We start from the raw sequence: 13,804 nt of genomic DNA, 5'->3' as shown, positions 1-13,804 counted from the left end.
GAATAGGAGATGGGAATGAACAGTTTGAACTATTTGCTCAGCAGAAGGGCATCACAATGCGGGGCTGGTGGCTTTCCCATGCAGCCACCATCCCTTCTTTGCAGTCTTTTGTTGTCTCTTGGCTCCTTTGGCCAGATAAGAGCACAGCTGCAGCCTTGCAGCTAAGTAAGGCTGCACTCATCCCCCTAAATCTCGGGGTGTCTTTACTGTAACGGGTGAGGCGTGGCTGTCTTTTCTTTCACAGAGGACAGTGAGGGAGGGAAGGGCAGAATGGAGCGGGGGACTGTGACATGCCCAGTGTCCGAATTCCTGAGTTTTTTCTTTCTTTCTGAAATCCAAGCTGTGATCAGGCAGGATCTTTGTGGAGTATTTCAATGGAAGGGTTCAGTGACTTGTATTGGTTGCCAAGCCAAAATGTTGCCTTTGGGGGAACGAAAGGGGAGGAGGTGAGTGTGTAAAACAGGGAAGGGGAGGGGGGTAAAATTTTTGATTTAAACACTCACATTCTTACAGCTGCTGAAAAGAAGGGGAAGTTTTGAATTAGCCATTTTGAAATTGTTCAATGATGATTTCGTCACTTCTGAAAATCATTTTGGACTCCTCCTTTCCACACTTAATCTTTTCAGAGTCCTAGTGAATAGAGGTTGCCATAAGCAGAGAGAGAACAGGATGAGCTGGTGATGGGACATAAAACATGTTTGTAATTTCTGTAAATTACTCCTTTAATCCAAGTAAATGTCTCCTAAGATATGATTGAAATGTTCTTTCCCATTTGCTCTTTTAAAGTCAGAGCCTATTTTAAATACTATAAGAGAAAGTAGACGTGATAATAATATAAAAATAAACATAAAGTATGACTTACATTAGGTTGGTTTTAAAGTTAAGATCTGCCCCATCAGTGTGTTCAAACTCAGTGGGTTTTGCCACAAACGCTGGTTTGGGAACTGGGCGACAAGGCTGCATTCTATTCTAATAAGGTTTATTTAGCTTGAAAGGCTTTGTAAGGTGAAAAGGCAAAAAGTGTAACCCCAAAGAAAATTAATAGTTTACTAAAATTGCACAAAATGCCAGACCAGAAAGCCACTTGCAGGAAATACGAAGTTTCAATCCTGTGTGTGTGTGTGTGTGTGTGTGTTTCACACTGACAAAACCGGTAGGAAAAAACCCTGCTGTGGATTTTTCCTGCTGGATTGTCAGAAGGGAAGGCCATGAAACCAAAGGCTGTCCATCGAGACGCAGCTCCCAAAGACCGACCTCACAGGTGGCCCCGCAGGAAACAGAGCACCTGTGTCTAGCCGGGGTCCCTCGCTTCAGCCCCACGGCCATGGCCAGGGCCACGCGGGATAGAGTGACCCTGCCCACCCACATACTCAGCGACTGCCCACTTTACTCAGGATTTGCTGTGGGAGGCCTTTGTCCAGTAGAGCTGCGAAGTAGTTTTAACACCAAGGAGATCAAATTTAGTGAAAAGGGTTTGTGTGTAGATGTGTGTGTGTGTGTGTGTGTGTGTGTGTGTGTGTGTGTTCCAGCCTGTGTGCAATGCAGGGAAAGGGGATGGACAACAGGCATGTGTTCTTTTAGGTATTTGCATGTTTGATGGCCCCAGCAATAGACGAAAAAAAATAATCTTGTAACATATGTCGTTTTTGGTATGACTTTGTATAAACATGTATGTGTGAATGACAGTCTTTTTTGTTTAAGGACTATAATAAAAATATCAAATCTGAGTTGTTTTTTATTTCCTTTGCAAGTACAAATTTTAAAATTTTGTATTTAGGACAGAAATCACACCCCATGTTTAAAGGAACAAATATATTGTTCTCTCCTGGTTAAGTGCTTAGACTAAATGTATACCATCTTTCTGAAAACTGAGGCCAGGGTGGAAACGGCAGTCTCCTGGGAGAATATGTTTTGTTTCTCTAACTCTTGCTATAAAGAAAAACTAGTCCAGGGAATTTTTTTCCAGAATGGCATGTTAAGAGTGATCTGAAAATTATGTTGAATCTTTGTTCCACAAAGATTCAACACAGGGAAATGACCTTCTTCCTTTTGAGATCATGGGTTTCCACGAGAGGAGAAGTGGTTTTTTATTGCCGATTTCTGCAAAGAATACTCGGGAACTGGTCTGCCTTGCAAAGCCGCCCTCGCTGGAGGACGTCTGAGGGTGGAGAATGCCACAGAGAGGGTGGGAGGATGCACAAGTCATGAATCAGGTTTAAAAGACTGTGGTCAGGAGCAAGAAGCAAGTGATACTGATCTTCTATGAGATGGGCTTGGACATCACACCAGCTGCCACAGGGTTTGATTAATGAGGCATTAAGGAGATCGAGTGACACTTACAGCTAGTTACTTATGGTGCTAATTTCAAAACACTTTGCAATAGACAAAGACAGTCTGCTCATAATGCAAAGTAATTTGTGGTGTGTTCCTGGTGAATGCATTTAGCGAAGCAAATATAGTTATGCAGAATTTAAATTAAGGTTGACACTAATGTAAACAGAGCCCAAGAACCACTGTCCAATAATTTGATGAGGACACAGGTTTTAATCAAGCCTCTTCCACTAAAATAGCAATTTAAATCCCCATCGTTTAAACTGGATAAAAATGCTTAAGCTGTGAATATTGGGGTGAAAAATAAAAATTTACTAGAAAAGAAACAAGAAACACAATATCTCTGGGGAAACTATGATTTGACACAACAGAGGGATATCCATGCTGATTTAAACATCAGGTTGGTTTCAAGGCCAGATTCTGGGAATCTGAAGGTATTTGTCTTGCATTCTTGTTGGGAAATGAAGGTTTACAGGTAGTATTGACCTCAGAATAAAAGCGACCTTGGAATGAGAAAAGAGAGCCTCTAAGCTGATCCAGAGGAAATTTTTATTTTACTTATTAAAAGAAGAAATATTCCTCCCCCAACTCAACAGATTTCTATCTGAAGTGGAAACTTCAAAATTGACTGGAGGTGCTGGGAGGGGGTAGGCCAGTTAGGGAGCTGGGAGCGCCATCCTGAGGGCTGGTGTTCCCTTTGTAACAGATAAGACAATCACCCCAGCCTTGTGTTCGGGGGAGGCAGTGTTGCTGTTTTATTTCCCTTCCTGAAATCACTGGGGAAAGGGGTGGGGATGGGGGGGTCAGGCAGGCGGTCAGGTTAATTAAAATGCCAGCCCAAGGTCCAAGGCTTGGAAAGCCTGTATATGAGAAACAGAACAAAATAAAACAACTCATTCTGTAATTGCTTTGGGAAGGAAAAACAGGGGAAGATCTGGCCACGTCCTTTAGGGTCTCCTGACTCGACTCTCCTCAAGGGAGCCAGAGGTGGGGGAACACTAAAATCTCTGAATTGTGATCTGACTGTTCCAGATCACGTCAATGACGTGTCTTCTGGGGAAAGAACTTTGTACAATGACGTGTTATCATACAGATCCCGAAGAAAGGGCCAACAGTTATTTGAAAAAGAAGTGTCCAAGGCAGTAAAGACGAGCCAGGCGGTGACGGTCTCACTCGCCACACCTGGGGAGCTGAGAAGGAAATTGGAGGCTTCTATACTTTTTGGGTCCTGGCTCCCACCTTCGTGGTCACAGGCCCGCAAACAAAGAAACGGAAACTCGGCGGCCCCATTACGCCCCCCAGGCGCGGTGGACAGTGAGGGCAGGACCCGGATCCCTCTCCCTCTGCCTAGAGGAACGCCCTCTCCCCGCCCCACACCCTTCCTTTTTGGGGCTCAGGGGCCCTGGGCACTGATCTGGGGCAGGGCGGGTGGGGACTCTCCTTTGGGAGTATTTCTGGAGGGAAACCGAAGGCTCAAACTCCCTTCCAAGGAATCTGTCTGAGAGGGGAAGGGAGAAGTAATGACCCTCACCCCTCAGAGTCAGAGAGAACAACTTGAAAATGTGCCTGTGTGAGTCAATTCTGAAAACCCTGGGTCCGCACTACGCTCTGTATCTAAGAAGGATAGACTCTTGGGCTCCTCACATTGGGGCAGGCAGGCGGGGAGGTGCCACAGGCTTCCTGGGCAGAGGCTCTGCCCTGGACACGGCTTCCAGGCTCTCCTTCCTGGTGGACAAGGGCAGGGTAGCAGGAGACAGGGCCACAGGCCAATGTGGGCCATCAGTGGCTTCCATGTCTAGTGAGAAAGGGGAACTTTTTGTCAGGTCTGGGAGGCATGGGGCTTCTCTGGGGCCTGTTTCACAGTCTCTTTACCACCCCACTGACCCCTACTATGACCGGGGAGGTCCGTCCACAAGGGTCACTCTACAGCTGCCATTGATATAGCATTTCTGACCTTGGGAAGCCCACCTGACCTAGCCCGGCCAGCGGCAAGTCAGAGGGTGGCCCCATCTCTACCCACGGCTGTTTCCCAGGCCCTGAGGGACAGGGACTCCTGCTGCTACTCTGGGCACAACCCTTTAGGCCCCCACTCTGCTCTAAGCAGGGTTCCAGCAGACAGAGCCCCTGCTGCCTGAGGCCATGACCAGCCCAGGGCTGTTCCTTCTCCCTGCCTCATCTTCCTGGTCCTCACTCTGCCCGCTTCTTGGGATCTCCACACACACACACACACACACACACACACACAGATACACACATACACATGCCTCCTGCTTCCAGCAGACAGCGTGATCCTCACGCCCCTCCCCGGGCTCACTCGTGCCCTCCAGTTGGTTTGGGTTCAAGGGACAACACAGGAGACCGTTCACCATTCCCTTCATTTCACCCTTCCATCACAAGCCCAGAGTCTTCCTGCCTTGGAAGTGTCCTGTCACGTGCTCTCCAAACAGTGATCTCTGCACTGCTGCGTGATGCAGGACTGACTCCAGCTGCTCCCAGATCCAGCCTCGCTGCCCTGAAAAGATTGGAAATGCCAACTCCTCTCTTTTGGCCTCGGCTTCTCTCTCTCTGTCAGAGAATAAAACAAAAACAATTTTACAGTCAGATGTTTAAACGACAAATTTCCTTGAAATGAGTGATGTTGATGTTTCAGGTCTCTTTCTTGTTCTAGAAACACAGGGCAGGAGAGGATGGAGCAGTTAGCACTGGAGAGTCACTAGGCAGCCCTCCTGTCCTCTCACCTGCTCTGAGAAAGACACTGAAGCTGTTTTTCCTGCCCTACCCCTCGTGCAAATCCCAACATCAACAAGATTGTTTTTTGTTGCTGTTCAGTCACTCAGTCATGTCCGACTCTCTGGGACCCCATGGACTACAGCACGCCAGGCTTCCCTGGCCTTCACTGTCTCCCGGAGCTTGCTCAAACTCGTGTCCATCGAGTTGGTGATGCCATCCAACCATCTCATCCTCTATCTCCCCCTTCTCCTCTGCCCTCAATCTCTCCCAGCGTCAGGTTGCTATGGTTTTTATGATTATCTTAAGAATTTGTCTCAAGTGAGGTTCAAGGACCAGGAGGGGCAAGCGCTCAAGTCCCATTGGCCAACAAGTCTCCCAGGATCACCATCCCCCCCACACCCTACACAGTTGCTTTTCCCACAGTGACCATGATCTTCAGCCACCAGCTCTGGGCCCAGAGGCCTCCACTGCTTCCTCCTAAACAGAGAAGAGGTGTCTAGGTTTTCCTCATCACCTCTGCAGAATGTTCACAGGAACTACTGACTCCTTCTGGGCCAGAGCCCAGGAACCCTCTGGACTGAGCTCGGGCCTCTCAACAGCAGGCTGGCCCCTGAGAGGGCCAGGTCATCTGGGGCTGGCTCTTCTCAGGCATCAGCCTCCTGCCTGCACTGCTGTTGTGGTAGACACTTTCTTCCGTGTGCCCACAAGGGCCGTCCCTTGTCGATGCCAGCATCTGTGGTTAGGTCTCATCTTAGGGAGATGGCTGGGAGGGGTGAGACCCTTGCCCTGGATCAAGGGTCATTTTGCACCTTGGTGGGTGAGAAATGGTTGGCTGATGGTTGTTTTGTGGTCTGGGAATGTCCACTGATAAATAGGTTTAATGACAGGCTTGGGGGGGGGCGGGTACTGTCACTAATCTGCTGACTTCTACATGCTTTATTTTGACGTGTCGCTTCTAATAAGTCCTGGGGCCAGATGCAGCTCTGAGTGGTTTCTCAGTGTGATGTTTTATTTCATTTCACTTTTTTGGCTGCACTGTGAGGCACGTGGGATTGTGGGATCTTATTAATAGCTTCCCATCCAGGGATCGATCCCACACCCCCTGCAGTGGAAGCACAGAGTCTTAGCCACTGGGCTGCCAGGGCAGTCCCTCACACTTTTATTTTCTACATTTCAACATCTCTTCTCTGTTATTTCTTCCTCATTTTGGGGACCCAAATGTGGGCTCCTGGGTGTGCCCTCCACACTGTCTGTCCTCAAGCTTCTGCCCTGCAGGCTCTGCCATTGCTAAACCACTGATAGCATTGATTACATAGAAGGACCTACAGTTTTTACTTACTCTACAGAACTCTTTATATGTGCAAGGGTGTCAGCAGCTCTTCCAACCCCCATATATTTCCTTAACCATTCATTATTCAGGATCTGAAGCATTTGGGTACTTTTCAGATAAATAGGTAAATACTTAACTCCCCTAAAATGCTGTCTGGCACATGGCCCAGTGCTTTAGAATATCCCCTAGCTGATGGAACTCCTTGTTACGTATTAGCAGTTTTCTAAGATGAATCCAGGGATGAAAAGGTGGATTCTGATAGCCCAGGGACATTTCTGGGGGCAATCTGAGGATCTGTTATCTGCAAAGTCAGAGTCTCACCAGCTGGGGACATCCATTGGCTTAAACCAGGGAGCAGTTTCCATGTCCTTGTGAAATTTCCAATTTACATTCTTTTGTTACTTAAGATTTCACTGATCAAGGTATGAGCAGTATCTCGTCTCTCCCCCTTTTTAATTATTTACCAAATCCTGTTAGCTCTTCTTTCCTAAGGTCACATTTTTCATGACTTTTCCATTCTCTCTGCCAGCACCGTAGTCTAGGTCCTGTATGACAAGGAAAATCTTGATGGAGAAGAAAACCAGCTTCCGGCACCACCTATGTTGTTACCAGCAGTTGGTCCCTAGAATTTGTGTCAGTGCATAGTGGCGGGGGGCGTTTTGCACCAGATGCTTTCCGCCTCGTTACCATTGTACTTTTTCGTGTTTTTTTTTGGTTGCATCCTGCAGAATACAGGACCTCAGTTTTCTGGCCAGGGATGGAACCTGCACACCCTGGCTTGGAAGCACATAGTCTTAACACTAGACCCCCAGGGAAGTACCACATCATACTTTTCATGAAGCATTTCACACCTAGTGCATCAATGTCTGTGACAGGCCACATTCTAAATATTGCTTTCATTTTGGAAAAATCGAATTTGTCATGAACACAATTTTTATACTTAGGAAATATTGATGTTTTATATGTGCTGATCTACTGTATCTGGAGTCTTTAATTTTTTCTGCTGATCAAAATAGAATTAGATGTTCTGTAGGAAAGAAAGAACTTGTATTTTTCTGCTAATGTGGCAAAAAGTACCAGGGGTTTACAATGGACAGATGGGGTGGACTGCCTTAATCCACACACCAATCAGAGCAGGATGGAGACAGAGGTCACAGGACGTTGGATCCACATCAATGTGATGTGAGAGAAACAAGTCGAATGTGAGCCATATCGAGCCTCTGGGTCTAACTTCTAGCTGGCAGGAGACACAGCAGGGGTCAGAAAAGCCCCTAACATGGCACCATGCGGGTGCAGTCAGTGAAGCCCTGTGTCAGGAAAGAGGACATATTACCTGTTTCTGCAAAAAATAACCATCAAAAAGAGAAAAAAAGTAAAAGAGTGAACTTAAAAGAAACTGAAAACATACGTTAGCAAAATGCCATGGGTGGACATTGTTTGGATTTTCACTGGGATAAAGCACTTCTTCCTCCTCCAATGCTATGAGATAAGTGGGGAAATTCAAACATGTCTGGGCTGTTCAGGAATTACTGCTAACTGTTTAGATGTAGCAATGGTTTCCATAGGGTCGCAAAGAGTCAAACACAACTGAACAATAGCCTTTATCTTTTCAAGTGGCATTCAAAGAATTAATCAAGGAAGGGAGTGATTTAGAAGGAGTTAGATCTAGACCTAACTTCCAGATGAACCAATTGGGAAAGAAGGTGGATGAAGTAAGGGTAAATTGGGATTGGTTGTGGGTCAGTGATTGTAGGAACAGAGTGATGGAATATACTATTCTTTTTAAGGTGTTTGAACATTTCCAAAATATTAATAAAAAATGGAAAAATTGGGGCTCACATTCATTATGACATTTGCCCCAAATCTCCTGGAAGTTTAATGTCAGAGGTAGACTGGTTCTAGGTTGGTCATCTTCCTGTCCATTTGGGCCCCACACTCTCCTGGATTCTCGTCCTCTTCCCTCCTTAGGGTGACTGCTGATCTGGCTCAAGTCCTCAGTAGGTGATGCAGCAACGGCCTTGCTTCTCATGCTTTTCCTCATTCCCTGCGGTTCTGTTTACTAACAGAGTACCCTCAGGGGGTGACCCCTGAACACCAGTCTGATGGTTGTCCCCCTTGGGATGCTGTCTGTGACAGCAGTGAACACCATTCACTTTTTGACACTCTCTCTCTCTCTGGCTCCCATGGTGATGCAGCTACTGACTGTCTTCTGGTTTTGAAGCCACATCCATAACTATCCGCTCATTCTCCTCTTCATCCCAACCATCACCTCCCCATAGACGTCCCTCCTCTCAGGATCCAGCTTGCCTCCCTCCTGACCTCTGTAGTCTCACCTCTTCAGCTACCAGACAGCCTCACTTGGAGGCTCCATCATCACCTCACGTGCACTGTTTCCATGTTTCCTGAGGCACAGTATTTCTTGCCTGCTCTTCTTTCATGAAGCCTCATCTCTCGTTGATATGCTTCTCCATTCTCACCACACATACATCCAGGCTCTCCTGTCTCACCTCTGGGCTGGCATCCCCAGCATCTTTTGCTTTGTGGACTGGCATCCAGGAAGTATCACTGAGCCTCCCCACTCCTGAGCTCAGCCATCCTGCTTCTTACAGGACAAAATTCTGAACTATTTCTCCACCAGCCTCCATCTGATCTCAAATGACTCTTTCAGCCTCATTTCCCAGCATGAAGACTCTACATTAACCTTCTTATTGACGTCATCCTTCCTTTGAGTTCTGTATCTTCCCGGTTCTTTCTCCTGGGGGAAGAGGCTGGTTCTTCCTGTTGCAAGCCAGGACCCAGCTTACTTACAGCCACAGACGCAGACTGCTTCACCTGGCATCATCAACATGGTTTACCCACCCTTCACTGGGCACCTGGTGGAAACACGACTCTGAGTCCGCCAGGTGTGAGGGCTCACCTCTCCTGCTGTACTGGGCAGTTGGCATGTAACAACTACGAGTTAACTTCATTTACAGGAGTTTTCTCTCTTGCATGAGAACATGAGCATTTTAGAATTGGGGCTGTCTCCCTCACCTTATGCCTTGCAGCCCTCAGCCTAGAGTTGAGGACAGAAAGTGTCCAATAGCAATTGCAAAGTAAACGCCTGTGACCACCTCCCCTACCCAACCCTAAGTCCAGCCCATCCTGTCCTGTCATGTATGGGTAGAGATGCCCAAGTAGCTGTGTGCCCATTGGCAGATTCCTGGGAGATGCCCACTTTCAAATGCTCTGCCTTTCCCCCCCTCCCCAATAAATGCACTTGTATTTCTTGGTTTTAAAAATACCACTGACTAGAGCACATTTGTGGTTTACCTAGACTAGAACTCTGCCGATGGTGCCTCTTGCTGGCTTAAGTACCTTGGGATGGAGTGTGAGGGGTTGTAGAGAGGACTGGGTAGGTGGTATAGGAAGATGAGTGAGTTATCACATTACCCCTCCTTCCCCAACACAGCTCACTGAAGCTGCCTTTTCCCTTTGCAAATATGCTCTGAAAGATAATCCCAAACTCGCTTTTTATATGTCTTACACATTAAAACTTACTAGAGTTTTAACACAACTTCCAAGAGACCTTTCACAATCTATTGTAATTATAAAAGCTTTTCTGAAACCTTTGAAATCCTAGTTATCTGAGAAGGAAGATGTCAAAAGACTGAGAAAAGTATAGTGGAAAGAATCAGAGACAAGTGTTTCATTTGTTGGGGAGTTCCAGGTGGTTTTGAAGGATGTATAGGAGTTTTCTAGGCAAAGGAGAAGAGATGAAGGCTATTCCAGGTAAAGGAGAGCACATATGCCATCTCTTAGTCCTGAATTTCCTGCTTGATCTGAGGGCATTATTTTTCTCTTACTGAATCCAGGGGAGAAGGGAGATGCCTAATGTATCTGGCTTCCTGCTGTGTCCACAGAGTCAAGGGCAGTGCCTGGCACACAGCAGTCACTCAATTAAAAAGCATGATGTTGAACTATGGAGTCCCTTGTGCCTGATGTAGAAGAGCACTGTTCACCCTCTCCGTCTCAGCCTGTCAGTGTGTGGCCGCACCCTTTCTTCTGTTTCTGCTCTTGTTCCCTTAGCAAGAGGCTTGCTTCTGAAGTGAGGGCAGCCCCGTGGGTCATCTCCCCACCTCATTTATGCACTCGCTCCACTTATCCTCCCACCACTGTAAACCGAATTCTCCAAAGGGCAGTTAGATTGCTTCTTTCTCTGCTCAAAAACCATCCCTGATTCCCCAGCACCTGATGTACTCAATGTAAGTGTTTCTTGGCTTTTGTGACTTATCCCAATATGATCACTTCACTTTTTTTCAATTTTGTAACTTAGGTCTTACCTCTGTAGATTCCATGATCCAGCAAAATGGAAGTATTTCCTCTTCCCAGAACATGATTTCTATTTCCTCACCTTTAAATCTTTCCTTCATGTGGCTGTCAGGACATGGAAGCTCTCTCTCTTCCTGATGAGATCTGCTTCACACCGAGGACCAGTCTCGGGCATTACCACCCCCATGAGTCTTTCTTAATCAAACCTTCCTAACACTTTGTGTCTTTCTTGTGATACTTGACATATTTGTCTTGGGATGTTACTCTCTGTGCCTGTGATTCTGAAATCCTTCAGTAGACCGGATATGCTGGTATTTGCAGTATTGAACTAAACACCAGTTATGGACCAAACCCTCTGCTAGATGCAGGGGATCCCACAGGGGTGACCTTCTGGGAATGAACAAGAGAAAGTATGAGGAATTATTTTGTAAATCCGGAAGTAGTATGCACATTTGAGGTACTAATGCCAAAGAATGCTCAAACTACCGCACAATTGCACTCATCTCACACGCTAGTAAAGTAATGCTGAAAATTCTCCAAGCCAGGCTTCAGCAATACGTGAACCGTGAACTTCCTGATGTTCAAGCTGGTTTTAGAAAAGGCAGAGGAACCAGAGATCAAATTGCCAACATCCGCTGGATCATCAAAAAAGCAAGAGAGTTTCAGAAAAACATCTATTTCTGCTTTATTGACTATGCCAAAGCCTTTGACTGTGTGGATCACAATAAACTGTGGAAAATTGTGAAAGAGATGGGAATACCAGACCACCTGACCTGCCTCTTGAGAAATCTGTATGCAGGTCAGGAAGCAACAGTTAGAACTGGACATGGAAAAACAGACTGGTTCCAAATAGGAAAAGGAGTATGCCAAGGCTGTATATTATCACCCTGCTTATTTAACTTCTATGCAGAGTACATCATGAGAAACACTGGACTGGAAGAAACACAAGCTGGAATCCAGATTGCCGGGAGAAATATCAATAACCTCAGATATGCAGATGACATCACTCTTATGACAGAAAATGAAGAGGAACTCAAAAGCCTCTTGATGAAGGTGAAAGTGGAGAGTGAAAAAGTTGGCTTAAAGCTCAACATTCAGAAAACGAAGATCATGGCATCCGGTCCCATCACTTCATGGGAAATAGATGGGGAAACAGTGGAAACAGTGTCAGACTTTATTTTTGGGGGCTCCAAAATCACTGCATATGGTGACTGCAGCCACGAAATTAAAAGATGCTTACTCCTTGGAAGGAAAGTTATGACCAACCTAGATAGCATATTCAAAAGCAGAGACATTGCCAACAAAGGTCCGTCTAGTCAAGGCTATGGTCTTTCCTGTGGTCATGTATGGATGTGAGAGTTGGACTGTGAAGAAGGCTGAGCGCCAAAGAATTGATGCTTTTGAACTGTGGTGTTGGAGAAGACTCTTGAGAGTCCCTTGGACTGCAAGGAGATCCAACCAGTCCATTCTGAAGGAGATCAGCCCTGGGATTTCTTTGGAGGGAATGATGCTGAAGCTGAAACTCCAGTACTTTGGCCACCTCATGTGAAGAGTTGACTCATTGGAAAAGACTCTGATGCTGGGAGGGATTGGGGGCAGGAGGAGAAGGGGACAACAGAGGATGAGATGACTGGATGGCATCACTGACTTGATAGACGTGAGTCTGAGTGAACTCTGGGAGTTGGTGATGGACAGGGAGACCTGGCGTGCTGTGATTCATGGGGTCGCAAAGAGTCGGACATGACTGAGCGACTGAACTGAACTGAACTGAAAGATGATGATGAAGATGGTGGTGGTGATGATGGGGGTGATGGTGGTAATGGTAGTGATGCTGGGGGTGATAATGGTGGGGCTGATGGGAGGAAGACGGTGGGGCTGATGGTTCATGTACATGACATTTGCATTCCCCCCTCCAGATCTACTCCCTAACCTTCTCATCCTGCTCCATCCCCTGGGAGGCTGACCCTATTGACTGTTCAGCCAGGTTGCTTGTTCTTTTTCTGTTGAGTTCATCCAATAGGAAATATCAATGAAAAATCAGAGCATGAGAGGAGAGAGACTTTGGGTGTTTGTTCCCCTAGCTCTCTCTGTCTTTGCTGGGCCTCCATTTGACGGTGGTTGCATTCTGAAAGTCTCAATCCCTCTCAGCTGATCTGTTCTCTATACTTAGAGGTTATATCAGATTCCACTAACCAGTCCCCACATTGTCCCTTCAGGACTAGGATGGTAATACCACCTCCATTCTGTGGTTGCCAGTCGCAGGGTGTGTCACCAGTAAGTTCTCTCAATCTTGCCTGAATGGCCTTGGCAAAATTTTCCACAATTTCCTCTTTCCGGTCGGACATCTACACTTCTTACTAAGGCCCTATGGACACAATAGTGATGGTGGTGGAGGTTACCATGGTTGCAGTAATTTTTCCCTTGGCTGGTAGTCATGGAGTCCTGATGAGTAACCATGCAGAGAGGCTTGAGAATCATGGCAGAGACTGGCAACATGCTCATTGTGTTAGTTATCTACAGTTGTGTGACAAGTAACGCCCAAAATTAGTGGCTTTAAGCAATAACAAAAAGATTTTATGTCTCATTTTTTTTCACAGGTCAAAATTCTGCAAAGGACAATGGATGGCTCATTTGCTGACTGGTCTAGCAGCTGATCCCAGCTGGTGGCTGGGGAACTGTTCAGCTGGAATGCACACACAGGGCATCTCCATGCGGCCGGGACTTCCTCCCAGCATGGCTGCTGGTGTCTGAGGTGAGCCCAAGAGACACAGAGAGTGAGGCAAGCTAAAGCTGTGCTGCCTTTATCATCTAGTCTTAGAAGTCATGCACAGTCACTTGTTACCATCATGTCTGCCGTGTTAGTTATAAAGGCCCACCCAGGTTCTAGGGGAGGGAAGGAGATCCTGTGTCTCAGGAGAGGAGTGCAGATATCGATGATAGATTATTGATTGTGTGAAGTGGACTAAAGTGATGTGAGCCACTGGACTTCTTCATAAATCTCCTCTTGCACCTCCCTTCTTCCCCAGCAGGGCACTGGTGCAGGATATGTGGAGGTGCTGATGACATCAGCATCAGGGAGCCTGGGTCCTTGAGTCACCACAT

The 13,804-nt window shown here is 46.6% G+C and overlaps 1 protein-coding gene across 4 annotated transcripts in view; it reads left to right on the top strand.

Annotated features, from left to right (window-relative positions):
• FOXA2 (forkhead box A2) overlaps positions 1 to 13,804 on the top strand; it is a 67,552-nt gene that overhangs the window by 22,925 nt on the left and 30,823 nt on the right. For all 4 annotated transcript variants that reach the window (XR_003037795.2, XR_003037792.2, XR_003037794.2 and 1 more), the window contains exon 3: positions 13,300 to 13,454. The gene's annotated coding sequence lies outside the window, so the exon portion shown is untranslated. The remainder of the gene's footprint in view (positions 1 to 13,299; positions 13,455 to 13,804) is intronic.

The sequence above is a fragment of the Bos taurus genome, chromosome 13 (genome assembly GCF_002263795.3).
Source record: "Bos taurus isolate L1 Dominette 01449 registration number 42190680 breed Hereford chromosome 13, ARS-UCD2.0, whole genome shotgun sequence".
In the NCBI taxonomy this organism is placed as follows: domain Eukaryota; kingdom Metazoa; phylum Chordata; class Mammalia; order Artiodactyla; family Bovidae; genus Bos; species Bos taurus.
This window is presented reverse-complemented; position numbering and strand designations above follow the sequence as displayed.